The sequence below is a fragment of the Dipodomys merriami genome, unplaced genomic scaffold, assembly GCF_024711535.1.
Source record: "Dipodomys merriami isolate MVZ:Mamm:240054 unplaced genomic scaffold, mDipMer1.0.p SCAF_3, whole genome shotgun sequence".
In the NCBI taxonomy this organism is placed as follows: domain Eukaryota; kingdom Metazoa; phylum Chordata; class Mammalia; order Rodentia; family Heteromyidae; genus Dipodomys; species Dipodomys merriami.
The window spans coordinates 116,379,239-116,395,641 of record NW_027204492.1 but is presented as its reverse complement, the minus strand read 5'-3'; the positions used below and the strand labels follow the sequence as shown (position 1 = coordinate 116,395,641).

Here is a 16,403-nt window from a genome sequence, read left to right as displayed (position 1 = left end):
TGCAGAATGTTCTGCCTACTCTTTATTTTGTCTTGCCAAATGAAACTAAGAGGCAGGTGGTAAAACAAACAAACAAACAAAACCTAAAGTCGTGGAGATGAAAGCAGGAAGTTCAGCTAGTAAATGACATGGCAGAGATTCGAAATCAGGTCTGTGTGGCCCAGAAGTATGTCATCCTGACCTTGGTGCCTTTCCTACAGGACCTTAAATAGGCAGTGATGGTTGCTGTGACAAATTGAGAGCAGTGAAAACAAAAGCGGGCTCTTCTTTTCTGCAACTTTCCTTAACTGGGATGAGAAGATCTGTATGTGTGTGTGTGTGTGTGTGTGTATACACAGATACACAATACATGTTTTACTTATTTGTGGTATTTGTATACTTACTACCTTTCAAAAAATCCCTTTGAATATGTATATGTAGGGGATATGACACTCAATCTCTCTCCCTCTTTCTCCTTCTTTCTCTCTCTGTCTCTGTGTCTCTCTGTGTCTCTCACACACATATTTAGAAATATTTATAAAGTTTTAAAGATCGCTCATCTGGTCTTTTCAACTAATTAGATGAAATGAATTTGAACTGTAATTTGTCTGCCTTACTCATACCCTGCTATTTGCGACTTGCAGAACACTATATTCTTTGTCTTGAACAGTACTAAATTGCTAAATTTATTGCAACCAATGACTTCACATTTCTCTACTGCATTCTTTCTCTCCCTCCTCAGTCAGGAGGTAGTAGATGTACTTTCCCCCCACCCTTCCATGGTTCCCTTTTGGGACACACTTTTCCTCTCTTCCATTTTCATCTATTTAATATTCAGAACCCAGCGAGAGCAAGAAATAGATGTCAAAATTGAAAGAAATCATTACAATCTTCCATTTCTCCATTATTTCTTTCTGGTCTCTCAGAATCACTCAATTAGTCCTTGTCTTAATTCTCTGGCAACTTTCAGGAACTCTCACAATCCTCCAATTATCATTGTCCAATAGTGTTCCCCTGGGAAGGTTCTGGAAGCTTCCTGACTGCATGCAATCCCAGGACCCACTTGAGAGCCCTATTTCACGAACTAATAGGGAAGTGCTCTTCCAGATGGGCTCTTCCATAACATTGTATACGTTTCAAGAGCCATGTCCCTCAGAGCTTTTGTAATCAGTGGGGTAAGGAAAAAGTCATTTTAGTATTTAGTATACCTTGTGTCAATCTTTTCTGAAATCTGGGATCATAATTAGGTTTCATTTGTCTATAGGTAGCGTCATTGTTTCATGGCTTTTGTGTTCTTAAGCAGTACCTTTGGCTTTAAGTCTTTTCTTACCATAAAAATAAGACAACAGGAAGTGGCTCTGTAGCTCAAGTGGTAGAGCGCTCGCCTTGAGCTGAAGAGCTGAGGGACAGCGCCCAGGCCCAGAGTTCAAGCCCCATGACCGACAAAAAATAAAAATAAAAAAAAAAAATAAGACAACATTGGCCTTGACATGAAGTCAGGCCATTGGAATAAAGGTGCTGATCTTTGTTGGTGTGGAGTTTATCTACACTGGACACGTGGGGGTGGGTGGCGGGTAAATAGATTGTCCAGCAGCTTCCCTGAGTGAAATACATGTGCAGGCAAGGGAAACTGAGCTGGGCAAGTCTACATACAAAGTTCTGGTCAGTGGGAAAACAAAAACCACCCAGCAGGCCCATTACCTCAGGTCTAAGCACCGGACATGCACTTTCTGTTAACCTGATATGTTAATGTGAACAGCCCAAAGGACAAAGAATTCTACATCAAGCCAGAGTATTTTAGTCATAATGTCATCCTTAGAGAAGATCAACAGAGTAGAAAATATGATCTTTGTAATTTTTGTGTACCTAAAGGGCCAATTATCTACTAAACAATTGTAAAGATTGATCGTTTCAGGGAAACACTAAAAGAGTCTTTAAAAATAGTCAGTAGATTCCAGTGATTTACGTCATAAAGCAACAGCCCATCTTAAGTAACACATGGGCAATAAAAGCAAGCAGATGTTTGTGTTTTACCCAGGGCACTAATGGAGGTGCTATGGCACTGTGTCAAAGTGAGGTTTGCCATCTTCAGAATTGCCCATTGGAGCTGTAAATACAGCTGCCCAACTGTGAGTCAACAACTGGTAAACTTTCCACGACCGCTCAGAGCACCGCCTCTTGTGGCAGGTAAGAATTAATAGCTCACTGTTAACATGTGGTAGGGAAATACTTTTCTGAAGCAGTCTTGGAAATATATGATAGACTCTAAGATGCAAACTTGTCATAAAACAATTACTTGGCTTACTGAATTACAAACATCAACATAAGTTTTTATGAGAAAAATCCCAGTAAGAATGAATGAGCAAAACAAAAGCCACAATAGTCTGCCTCTGGAATTTCACGTCCAGTCTAAGCCAGGCAGTCAGCAAGCCAAGCACTGATGTTTTCGTAAGGCTGGTAAAAGTGGATTCGCTTACCCCAACCTTTCCTTCTCTTCCACCTGCAGAAGTTCAGAGCATCTTAAAAATATTGAGCTAAGTCCTGCTTGTACAATCCCTAGGCTCCTGGGAGTACGGAAGGCATTTGGAGGCTAAGCTTTTAGGCCACCAGGCTATCGTTCATTAATGCAGAATGGCCATTTATTAAGTCATGAGGAGCTGGCCTCTTCTGTAGCCCCTCACAGCGGAGGGACATCTGAAAAGCACATTGCATTTACACTACCATTTCAGAATCAAACTACTTAGAAAGATTAGACAAGCTCTGTCATCTTTGGGGACAATATCCCTGGGATGGATGCATTAGGGCATTCTTTCTTTTTTTTTTTTTTTCTTTTTTTGCTCGGTCTCAGGGCTTGAACTCTGGGCCTGGGAAGGCGAGCACAGGGACAGCTTGAGCCACAGCACCGTTTCCATTCTTTTCTAGTGGTTTATTGGAGATAAGAGTCTCATGGACTTTCCTGCCCGGACTGGCTTTGAACTTCAATCCTCAGATCTCAGCCTCCTGAGTAGCTAGGATGACAGTGCCTGGGTTAAGGGCATTATTTCTTAAGCCCACCCCTTGGCTGGTTATTTTGTTTTTCAATGTAAGCTCACAGCACTCCCTACACTTTATTCATACTTTCTTCTCATTTCCTAGCTTCATTTCTTATGCTCTCTATACTTCTCATCCAGATACTTAGAACAACGTTTATTCATCCGTCCACCAACTCAAGCACAATGCTTCTTTTATTTCTATTTCTTAATTTGTTAATAGCATTATTTTTCCTTTCTCTTTGTTGATTATTACGTTACATTTGTAAGCATTTCCCTTGAATTCTCTCTCTCATCATTTATTTTCTCTCTTTCTTTCTGTGTCTTCTGACTTTCTAGTCATTTCTTGCCTCTTTTTTTTTTTTTTTTGACCCTTTTCTCCCACACTTGTTTATCTCACTTGTTTGGTGAGATTTTGTTTCCATGTGGGGAGGGGTTTGGCTGCTGATGGCGAATACATTTTTTGCTGTTTTGGGGTCTTCTTTCCTGCAAAATCTCCTGCTTGATTTTTTTTTGTCCTTTCTTTTCTTTTCTGTTTCTGGCTGAACTCTTTGGCCTTCCTTTCATTTCTAAATCACTAGATAGGGTTACAAAAGTGATGCCATTTTCTTATATCTTTCATTTGCTTTTGAAACAAGTCAGTAAACAATGATTAAAATGTAAGCTTTAAAATAAGGAAACTTTCATATGGATGCATACATTTGTATATATGGTAGGTGCATGGAAATGTACAAGATATATATATATATATATATATGTATATATATATATATATATATATATATATATATATATATATATATATACAGTGTTGCTTTATCATTGACAGTGACTCTAGTAGATAGAAGAACTGGATGTACTAGCAGAAATGTCAAAATAATCTACTAGATTTATGTAAGTTTTGAAAAGGTCTTAGAAGTATCAGTACAATTTTATATTTTGAGTGAAGATAAATATTTTTAGAATAAAATAATATGCATGTTTTATTGGAGTCACTAGTATTATATATTAAAACTTAAAGTTACCTTTGAAATTTCTGATCAACAGCAGTAAATATAATACACACAGATAGATACACACATGCACACTGTTATTTTCCTCACAAGAAAGCAGGTTCTTTTTAATTATATGATTTATAACTCATATATTGACTCGTGCTACCAAAATATAACCTTGAGTAAGAAGGGAAAGAAGTAAATCAACTAGACAAGTATATATAAATTAGACCATTTCAGAGATAACGTGGGACAGATTTTGTTAATTAATTTTTGACATATAGTCTGAGGCCTTCCTCCTCCCTAGTTTTAGTCTTTCTGAGCAGAAAAAAAAGCAGACAAGAAGGCTTGATGGTGTGCAATGCTCATATCTTTATCTGTTTAAGAGCTTGATTTGGGAGTCTGGAGCCTGAGGTTCTCACCATTTTTCATTGATTATAATGGTTGGTATGTTTTCTCTTTGCCATGACCTTTGCCCGGATCATCCCTCTGAGTTCCTTCATTATCTTCAGATGATTGGCAAATGATTTATTGGAAGGTAACTACACTCGGGGACAAAGTAAATTTACTCTCGGGCTTGACATTGTCCAGTTCTGGCTTCTGTTAGTTGCATTTTGATTCCTAAAATGTCCATATTTCCAGTAATTGTCATTGCACATGCAGACTGGAAGTTTCAATGGACTCACAAAAAGTCACAGCCAAGTGGGCCTTCACCCAGTGAAAATGACTATTCTTCTGGAGACACAATTTAGATTTAAAATGGGTGAAGGCAAAGGAAAGGAGAGGCAAGAGGAAGTTCTCAGAGCCTTGCCTAAGACTTCTCCTTAAGACAGAAGGTTTCAGTCCACTTACTTCCCTACCCACGCTCCCACTTACTTAAATCCTAGTCAAATCTCACATAACAGATCAAGACCCAAGTTTATACAACTGCCTTACAATCTTCCATTGAAGCATTGCACAAGTGAAGTGACAGAATGGAAAGCCGCCCACATATTTCTGTATGAAAATGAGTGCTGGTGGGGTAAAGAAAGAACTGAATGGGATCTTGATAAGAAATTCAACAAACAGAAAGGTGGTTTTTGTCTGACTTTATACACAAGGGCACCAATTATAAGCACACAGGTCTAAAATAAAAGAGATGTATGCCAAGAACAAAGGAAAATACATGGAAGAAGGCAATGGGAGAATATTGGTAGTGGCTTGTATCCTGCAGAGCTTAACCCTCACTTCTCTTCACTTGCCCATTCCAAGCTTTTCCAATCCCCATGGATTCAGCTTTCACCACCAAATGACTCCTTTTAATGAGATAATACTTAAGCCAGAAAGGAATTTGCTGAGATCACTCCAGGGCAGTGGAATTACACATGTCATCTAAAAATGCTCTTGCTAAATGGGTGCTAGAAAAACAGAATGGTAAAATCTTCACCCACATCCTACAGGGAGCATGAAGTTAATTTGAGTGTGCTCATCTATCTGTTAGGGCAAACTTTTGGGTTACACTTTCCTAAATCCTATAGATGTCTTACAAGTGATAAGGGATCTTAGCTGAGAACAGGAGTGCAGCTTGCTCCTATATGAGAACTCTTAATCCAGGTTGAGGGGAGGCGATGGAGCTGTAATGAAACAGAAGGCATTCTCCAGACAATGGCCGTTAATAGATGCCCTGCTCATTGTCAACAAGGAAAAGTTTCACTTAGGAAAACGTAGTGTGGAATAATCAGCTATCACCTCATCCCACGCACCTTACCCCCACGGAGGTATTCAAAAGATTATTTTTCCAACTAGGTTTCATCAAAAGTAAATTTGTGAAGTTAGAATGCTAACTCATTCGTAGAACTTGTAAAGAAGCAATTTTCTTTCTTTTTTTGTTTTTTACTATTATCTTTAAGTAGTCATACAAAGGAGTTGCCATTTTAAAAATAAGTGATTTTCTTTTAGTCATAGCTCTTTTGATTGTTCTAACAACGTTTGAGGCTGTTTAATTACATTATGTATGTGTGGATTCCAGTCCTGTGGCTTGAGCTCAGCACTTGGGCACTGTGCCATAACTTTTCTACTCAAGGCTGGCACTCTACCACTTGAGCCACAGCTCCACTTTCAGCTTTTTGCTGGTTATTTCGAGATAAGAGCCTCATAGGCTTTCCTGTCTGGGTTAGCTTTGAACTGCGATTCTCAAATCTCTGCCTCCTAAGTAACTAGGATTACAGGGGTGAGCCATCAGCGTGCAGCCTTTGCACATCTTTGACTTGTGTGCATCTTCCTACTATTATCTTATGGTAACATATAGCTCCATTTGATAGCTTTTCTTGCCTTTATAGTGCTTTTATCCTTGTCTGTGTGATATGTTACTAGTATTTTTCTCCTGTATTTGACTTACCTACTAAATTGCAGCTTTCACTTAAGCCTTAGCATGTCTGGTATAGAGCAAAAACTTGGTAAATGTACTGAATGATAGTAAGCTTCTCCTTTCCTTTTTCTCTTCTTCCTGTGCTCTCTACACTCTTCTAGCTTAGGCTCTATTGCATTCTTTGTTCCTCGCTCAGTGCATCTTGCTGTCTGACTCCGTCTTAACTGTAAAGTAACCCATGCCAAAACAGTAAACATAGAAACTATAGCTGTTGCTCTCCCTAAAGCTATATGATTTCTCCTAGGACATTCTTCATAGCTTGAAAAACAATGATATCATTCTCTAACACTGTGATTTAGGCATCCCTACAAAATGAGGAAGATATAGCCTATATCACGGATGCTTGGGACTTCTTCCCAGTCTAATCTAGCTGATATTGGAAAGTGTCTTCTATTTCTTGCCGCCCATGTTTCCTGTCATGATGTAATTGGAATTGCATGCCAACCTTTTTGGTCATAACGCTCATATTATGGTCATTTTGTTGAATTATAGGCATTATTTGTAATAAGCCTTAATCATTATTAGAAAAGAAGTTCCATACCTCACAAAACCTCCTAAAGGAAGAAAGAAGAAAAGAAGGACTTCCTCAAGCTGAGAGAGGGAGGGAGAGCACAACCAAGAGAGAGCGCAACTGAGAGAGAGGAAGAAAGAGATGGTCTTGGGGCTTAAGTAGGGTTGAAGGAAAAGCAGGCAGATACTTAGGAGACCTACGGAACCCACCAAGCATGCTGGCTCTTAATGCATTTCTAGACACATATTAGAAAGCTTGAACTACTTAGCTATTGATGAGTGTACTGACCTGGTAGTTATTACACAGGGCTATGGATATACACTTGTATTTCCTTGTAGGACCAGTCAGAGACTGCAGGGAAGATCATTGTAAGGAAATATTGCATGGGCTGGGAAGGTGGCTCAGTAGTAGAGTGCTTGCCTTGCATGCATGAAGCCCTGGGTTCGATTCCTCAGCACCACATAAGCAGAAAACCCAGAAGTGGTGCGGTGGCTCAAGTGGTAGAGTGCTAGCCTTGAGCTGAAGAGCTGAGGGACAGCGCCCAGGCCCAGAGTTCATACCCCACAATTGACCAAAAAAAAAAAAAAAGAGGAAATATTGCAGTTTGGCACAGAATATGATGGCACAGTACAGAGAAGCATGGATACAAAGACTCACAGTTGAGGAGTTAAAAATTCTTAAGCAGTGGCTGGAAGGTGGCTCAGTGGTAGAGCGATTGCCTTGCATGCCTGAGGCCCTGGGTTTGATTCCTCAGCACCACATAAGCAAAAAGAAAAAAGCCGGAAGTGACTCTGTGGCTCAAGTGGTAGAGCGCTAGCCTTGAGCTGAAGAGCCGAGGGACAGCGCCCAGGCCCAGAGTTCAGGCCCCAAGACCGGACCCCCCCAAAAAATTCTTAAGCAGTTTTGCACTAACATTTTCCATTTTGTGTGTCCATAGGAAGAATATATGCATTTGAAACACTCCGTCTAAATAAGCCTAAAAGAAAATGTCATCAATAAATGTGGCAGAAACTAGTTAAGCACTGAGAAAACACACTGTGTTAAAGATTCATTCAGATATTTTTTTCTTACTTAATGTCATACCTTGTGATAGAGGGTATCTGAGATTCAGTGGCACTAAGTCAGATGGAGAGTCGCTTGAGTTGCATCCGTTCGAGCCAGCCTGCTTCCTCACCGCACAAACACCATATGCACCTCACTTGCCTTCTCAGGGAGTAAACTGTTGCCAGGGCACAGATACACTCTCTTCACGCCTTAGAAACCACACCAGATTAGACATTTCATTCTGCTGGGATGGCGTGCAGTGGATAGGATCTGAGGGTAACCCCTGAGGGCATAGCACCTCGAGAGATGCCCACCTGCAAGACCCTAACAACCACTGTCATGGACCAACTGAAGCCAAGAGCATATTCCACTTGGTTAAATAAATAAATAAAAAAATAAAGCAAGTGCTTTATTTTTTTATTTTTTACAATGACTTTACTAGCCCAGTTCCTTTCACTATTTTTGTTTAATTAATAATCATACTGTAAAGATCTTTTTCTTTGTTCATAAAACACATTCCTTTTAGGAAAAACCTTAAGAAGGAGAAACCCATAATGAGAATGTAGAATGATAAAGAATGAAAGAGTTTTAAGAATGAGGATCTCAAAACATTAAAAAAAAACTTACAGGGGATAAAAAAGGTAATAGAAATAAGCCATGAAAACTTTGTATGAGACCCTGGGAGCTATATCATGCTCGTTAAAATGCAAAATTTCAATCTCTGCAGGGGACACCAGTATTTATCTGTTTCTACCACTTCAACAGCAGATTTTTCAACTGAAGACCCCACTCATTTCAAATCTAATCAATACTTATTGATTGGCCACTTGTCCAGACTGTGACAGATAGATTCATAAACATAACCATTTCTAATATTTAAAAACTGTCCAATGATGTGTGCATTTATACCTCCATTGATATATGAGGAAATTGAATCTCAGAGAAGTTTAAAGTTACTTTGCCCAACCTAGCTTCCACAGCTTTGGAATAAAAACGAACTTGGGGAACACAACCATTCTTTTGTTTCCTAATTTAAGCCAAGGCTATCAGTTTAAGTAAACTTGTTATCTGTTCTCTGGTAGTTTATATACTGCTTAGTTCCCCAAGGCAATCCATGATGAGTATGTCAGTACAGCTATAAATAACTGCACAATTAGATCCTCAAGGGGGAAAATAATTTTGGTTTAAACATCCAAGGCCTCTGTTGTAGAACAATACCTATAAATAATGCAACATTTCCTGGCTCAAGCTCTTTGACCAAAATTCCATTTGTGTCACGTGTTAAAACTCAAACTGTCAAATGGAGGAGGCTCTGCTTAATTTCATTTCTGTCCCAAGTTTAGACAAGTGAAGAGCAACTCACAAGAGAGTGTGAGTTCACTCTTTTACACCCAGTTCAAGCCATTCTTTATGTGCATATACTTCTTACATACCATGCATATCTGAGAACACTGCATTCCACAGAGTACTCCAGTCCATTTCTTTAAATTTAAAAAATATTAACTGAATCTTTGGCATTAACATATGAAGTAACTTCATGTCTTTAAAGCGTTCATTCACAGAAGATTCTATTATATATGATTACAACTACTTAATTAAAAAATGGAAATGTACTTTTACACTTAGCTACAAGTCATAGTCCTGCTTATCACCGCATCAGCTAACCTTTTCTCAAATGTAAATATATTGTAAATTGGTTTTATCAATGTCCTAAGTCCTTGGAAAAACCTACTCACACAAACCCGTTATTAATTCCTGGTTTTCAATTTTAAGCTTTACACACACGTTGTTTGAAATAACAGCAGCTGTTCTTGTCTGCTTTATAAGAATCATTACTATAGCTTATGCCTTAATAATTTCCAGTGGTAATAAGCCAGCATAAAAGCTCTCAAGTTAGTTAGTGCTCTTGAAATATCTCTTCTCTGTGCAATGCCCTGGGAATCTCTGACAACTCAAGAAAAAAATGGTCTTTTAATACATTTAATTTTTTTTGCCATTCTGGGATTGGAATCCAGAGTTTTGTTCATGCTAGGCAAGAGCCCTACTTCAGAGCTACATGCCAAATCTGAAAGAGTAGTCTTAAACATTACATTAACCAAATATAAAGTGTCATCATCCAGTTCTTTGTCATTTATAGATGGCCTGCAGGGAGATTTTAATGGTATCATTCCTCTTTTAGCACATGAAGCTCACTGGTATCTACTTGGCATTGTCTTATGTGGAAATTATCTGGTTAAATAATCATTAATGTCTTGACATGTCAGTTACCTGTTCAGTGCCTACCAGTTAGAAAACTCTGACTTAAAGGATGCACAGTAAAGAAGTGGATAATCAAGTCAATTTGTAGCAAATCCTATTTCCGGTGCTGCATCCCGTTTATGCCATGAGCTTTCTCTTTGCAGGGATGCTGTCTGTTGCATGAAGTCCTGGTTAAATTCATCTGTCTCTTATATACTTGCTTTGCCTCCAGAGTGCTTAGCATATGACTTCAAAAGACACTCAATAAATATTCGCCGGATGCATGTAACAGGAATTAAGGATGCTAAATGTTTTTGAAAGGTAATTGATGTCAAATGGTAGGCAGAGAAAGTTCACCAGAGATAGAAGTGCTTAGTACATATTTGGTACAGTGTCCAAGGAAGGAATTTGCATTTAATAACTTTGGAAATCATTTTTTTAATGTCCATTACCCCTGGACTCAGCTACAATGGTGGCAAGAGAATCTCAACCAAAGAACAGTTGCAAAAAAAGAGGTAAAAACAACAGCCAACTATTTGAAAAGATGCCACTAAGAAATACTCTGCCCTCCAATTTTAGGAGTTTATTCAGTCAACAACGAGACAACACACAGATTATAGAACTCGTTCTGTATGGAATGCAGAGGGGCCTTAACACTTTCACAGTGTCATGAAAGATGTCAGGAATTAACACACTTTTTCTTTTCATTGAGTCCCAGGCCCAAGTAAGCAGAGTTGTAAGGCAGTGAACAGACTTGCTCAGTCACTATTCTAAGCTGGGATTGTCAGGGGCAGTTTCCTATCTTTATAGAATAGCATAAAAATAAAGAAATGGGTCCAGCGTGTGCCTAATATATGAGAAAACTGAGGAAGCTACATATGTGGTCCAGAGATCATCTTCAGGGGACCTGGCACAGTCTGAGGTCCAGGCACAACCTGATGGCCCGGGTGCCAAGAAGGATAAACAAAGGGGAATGCCTGCAGTAAACTGTGGTCAATCCATCGGGGTGCTTTGTTTTAAAGAATGCTCCTCCAGATAATCAGCCAAAAAAAAAAGCCATTGGTAAATTTTCAAAAAGCTGTACTTTGGTATATAGTCTGAGTCACTCAGGGAATCACAGCACATATAAGCACCTTAAGATGCTGAGAAGACCTGTAGAACCTTTGCCTGCTCACCAACAGTTTTCAGTCTTTAAAACTCAATATCTACTAACACCTCACAAGTCTAAGAAAGCCTCCATGGACATGGGATTAGTAACTTGAAAACGGTTAGAGCAACGGTATAGCATCCTGTCTTTCACTGGAGGATTATTTGGACCCTAAAATAAATTCAACCTTTAAGAAAAAAAATCCTGTTGGGGCTCTGATAATGCCTAAGTATTAAATATCACAATCAATATTGCCATCTATCTCCCCCGCTCCCCAGTAACTTCTAAGGAGCCCAGGTATGAACAGATTGTAAAGTTAGGAATGATGTCCAGTCATCTATAGTACCTCACGTACTGTTGGCAGGGAGAATTTTAAATGTGAGGTCTAAAACCTGATGAAGACTCCCACCTTCCGGTCCCAGGAGACCTATCTATCTTTCTAGTTATACATTCCCTTGACTGCTAATGTAATTAGTGTATAATAACTATGTTCATATCAGCTCGCAGGGAAACGGCAGACGTTCTGGTTGATGGCTTGGGGCCATCTCATCGGCAACCTGGTATTAAACCATCTGCTATAAACTGTGTATTTTACAATAGTGTTTTATGTTTCCTGGGTTACTTACCCCCATTGATAGCAGCACCCTATCAAGACTATTTCCCTAGCAGCACTGTGGAGATAACAAGCTTGAAAACATTTGTCCTGTTCCACTCTGCTCTCTGTGCTACTAAGAATTTCATTCAATAAAAAAATCTCCTTTATTGTAGTCTTGCTCTCACCCCCAGTTTTTGTCATGAAAGTGAGCTGATTTTATTTAATCTGTGTTACTAAGCATGACTATGTTTTATAGAGCCAAGGATCCTAAATAAAATTGGCCCTAGCATTTGTTCTTATGAATCAGCAGTTGCTAGTAAGACGACCCTCTCTGGGTGGATGATAACTTGCAGTTAAAAATAAATCAATCATTCCCCAAAATATGTGCAAATGGATTTACTTTGAATGGATGTAAGAAGTGAATTTCTCTATTAGAAGTCTGAAATGCAGTGCTCATGCCACTTGCTGCAGTCAGGAAGACACTATTGCTCCCCAAACTTTCCCGTTAAGTTTATGCATGTGATAGAAAAAAAAAGACAACACTCTTTTGAAAAAAAGATCAGTCAAACATCAACACAATTATGCAAGCTAGCTCAACTCCGAAAATCCCCTTATCTTAAAAAATAGACAAATTCGTACCTCATTACAAATGACTTGGCACTTACAGAAACCTTTCTTCTCAAAAGCGTTTTTTGCCCTTCCTCAGTTGCCTATAATTGGTTGTTGCTGAGTATAACATTTCTCCACAACTCTGTTCAACGCTTTTGTATTCTTATATTTAATTATATTCAGATTGAGATTTTTGCATGTGTCGGAAGCCCCGCATTTTCAGTCAGTGCAGCACAAGCCCTCGATATAAAGCTTTCTTCCTCAGTTCACCTTGTATGTAAACACACATATGCTAGTTGTCAAAATGCCAGAGCCCACTTCTATACATTTTTCTAGAACAAAGAGGCGGGCTGAGCTTCTGTCTTCTCTTCGTGTTCCGGGAGGTGTCCTTTATTTTCTGCGTACATGCTACAAGGATTTTGATGCTGCCTGAATAAAAACTGCTACCTTCACTCTAACTTTTTAGGGACGTATCCCCTTCTGTGGCCTAGCGCTCTGCCCATGGGTTTAAGAACCCCTCTTAGATTGACCTTCCTGGGGTGGGGGGAGGCTCAGTGTTCCTCTCAAAGCACCCCCAAACTTATTCCCACTAGTTTCAGGTACGAGAAAGATGAGAAAGTTGGCTCGTGGCGATGGTGCAGAAACTTCTGCCTGGTAAAAATACTCCCTGCAATGTCCAAGGTGCTCAAAAGAGAGGCACGGCAGGTTTTTGAATGGGCAAAAGCAGCAGAGAGAGTTGGCTGGCGAAGCGCAGGCGAATCCCTGTTTGTTTGGGAAGGCGCTGTGGGGTTAGAGGCTGGGCAGCGCTGCGCCTCTTTGCTTCCTGGGTGAGAGCGGTGAGGCGTGGCCCTTAGCAGAAACAAGCAGAGAACACACACACAGACACAGACACAGACACACACACACACATACAGAAAGCGAGCAGTTAAAACTCACCAGCTTCCCCATTTTTTCCCAGGACTGGGGTTTTGTTCCTCAGTTGGGTGCTGGGAGAGGCAAACCTGTGGATCCTCAAGCAGCCAGACTGCTCTGGGGCCAGTGCCGGCCGCCTCGGGCTTCCGCTCGGGCTCCGGCTCCGGCTCCGGCTCCGGCTCTGCTCTTCGCCTCGGATCAGCTGAATGGCCGGGACGTTCAGGAAGCTGGCTCTGTCCAGCTGGGAAGGGCTCCCCCTTGGAGGGTGTGTGCTTACACGCCTCGCAGCCAGCGCAAAAGAGCCGCCAAACTCAGGTCAGCCTCACAGGTTTCCTTATATAGGTAAACATGAATCGCATTCCTGGCGAAAGAAGTGAACTAGGAACTCGGGTAACCTGGTTAACTCTACGCATGCCAGAACGGCTCAGTCAGCCTGCACAGGGTTTGGTTCGCAGTACAAAAGGGGGTGTGTGATTGAACTAAAATCAACTTTCCTCTGGCAGTATGCAAAGCGAGGCCCCCGTCTAGTGTGTCACCACCCAGGATTTTCTAACATGGGCTAGGAACAACTTTATATTATCTGAAGGCATTGTAAAGGAAAAATAAAGCAGAGTCTAAGATACTATAATTTGTCTTTCATGCTTTTAAAAAGCCAGGTAACTCATCTTGAGATTGATTTTAAATAAGTAATTAAAACATGCCACAGAATGAGAGGGCGAAGAAATGAGGTTCAAATGGATTACTGGAGCATAGTAACTAATGTCATTGGCCTTTCCCTGTCTTTAGTACATAATACAATAGATCATTTTATTTACTCCCTTTACAATGAAATAATTGTGGCTACCTTTTTGATGGGCAAAATGACGGATAATGACATCTGAGCCCACATATTCACAGTGTTTTTGACAGCTTCAGAAAAGCAATATAAAATTGGTGAATTTGCATAATTATATGCAAATATCTTCAACAGTTGTCTAGATATAAGAAGATAAAATACATCTTTAAATGAACCCTATAGAAGGAAGGCTTAATTCTGGTTTATATATACATTTTTTTTTTGGTGACAATCCTGGGGCTTGAACTGAGGGCCTGGGTCCTGTCCCTGAGCTTCTATGCTCAAGGTTGGTACTCTACTACTTGAGCCACAGTGCCATGTCTAGATGTTTGCTGGTTAATTGGAGATAAAGACTCTCAAGAACTTTCCTGCCTGGGCTGGCTTCAAATCACAATCCTCAGATCTCACCCTCTTGAGTAGCTACGATTACAGACATGAGCCACTGGTGTCTGGTTACCAAAGTAGAGTTTTTAAACATAACTAGAATCAAATATAATGAAAACAGGGGTTGGATTGTCTAACAACTGGCTCTTTTCCCCTTCACTTATCTGTCACCTATTAAAGTAATAATTCTTTTAAATTATAAACCATTCTACTAAACACAATGTGAAGTAGAGATACAAGACTTTCCCATGTGCTGAAAATGAAGATTGCCAACTAAGGAAGACCTGTCTTCAAAAAGAATCATTTGTTCTTCTTTTGCTCATCCATTGACTGCTTTAGTAGTGACAACCTTATTAAGGATAGCTCAGTGCTGCTTTAGGTCTCTGTGCAGGAGAGTGAATGTTTACATGCTATCTAAGCCTGCACCAATACAAACCAGTCTCAAAGCATTTGTGCCAAGGGTAGCAAAGCACAAAAATCACAGTGTCAGTAAGAGTAACTAAACATTGAATAGCTTTTTATGGTGTGCAAAGATGTTTGCATGCAATTACCTCCTTATCTCTGCAGGAATGCTGTGAAGTGAGTGCCCTTTTTTTCTTCACAATAATAAAATTAACTTGCATAGATAAAGTGATTCGTATAGTCTTATGATCAATTTTGTGGCAGACCCCAACTCCTAGATTTTCTACAATTTAACCCCAATAGCATTTCTAAAAATAGCATCAATTTTAATAGTAGAAGAACATTAAAATGGCAATTTTCCATGTTCAAGTATAATTTTAATAATCTTATGTCCAGAGAGTTTAGGTGCACTATACAAACTGATTAAAATGCTTTTTATAAAAGTCATAACTTACTATTAAATGACTATATTTAAGTATCTCAAGAAAGATCATAAACTGAGACAAGAATTATTTTTATTGAATATAGATTTTGGTTGTAAAATATTATGAAAATATAACATTGCAAGTATTGCACACATTTTTTTTTCTGTTCACAAGATCCACATCTCTATTGTATCAAGTTAAGACTCATCTTGATTCCTTCTACTGGAAAGAATATTAGTATTTTCTATTTATTGGGTTTTCATTAATCTTTAAAATGCTGTGGCATGCTAGGAAAATGGCTTTCATTAATATGAACCTGCCCCCTTTATGTCCCCATAATTCCTGCTGTAGCAAGTTCTGTTTATGCAGGAACTTTAGACTTTATTAACATGTTGTTGCAAGACAAAGAATGTGTTTTTTTCCAGGGTAGGTTAAACCTTTAAATGCCTTAAGCTGGCCTCCAAATTTGTTCTTACAGTTCTAAGCAAACAATCATTTAAGTTTTAAACACAAAATATTATAGGCTATAATTATTCAATTGGAAGGTCAAAATGAAATTTGGACCTTAAAGTGGCTTAGTTCAAAGAAGGAATATAAGCATCTTCAGAATCCATTTTGGATACCTCAAAAATGGTTTGGGAAAGGCAGCACGAGTTCAACTTAACCATAGAGGACCCCGATGAGAGAGTACTTACAGCTGAGTAATTACACTGTGCCAAAAAAGTGCACTTATGTGAAACTAAATAAAATACAAGACCTACTTGAAGGGGAGAAAATATCATTGTGGTTTAAAGAAAACATAAGGGGATGGATTTAGGCATTCCCAATGATATAGCACTAATGAATAGCTGAGCTATAATTCAGCTCTAATTCCAGAACGGTTGCTATTAC

At 39.3% G+C, this 16,403-nt stretch overlaps 1 protein-coding gene across 1 annotated transcript in view; it reads right to left on the bottom strand.

The window, feature by feature from the left end:
* Mid1 (midline 1) overlaps window positions 1-13,603 on the bottom strand; it is a 300,223-nt gene extending 286,620 nt beyond the window's left edge. Inside the window, exon 1 of the mRNA XM_070040904.1 lies at window positions 13,491-13,603. The gene's annotated coding sequence lies outside the window, so the exon portion shown is untranslated. The remainder of the gene's footprint in view (window positions 1-13,490) is intronic.
* Between the last annotated feature and the right edge of the window lie 2,800 nt (window positions 13,604-16,403).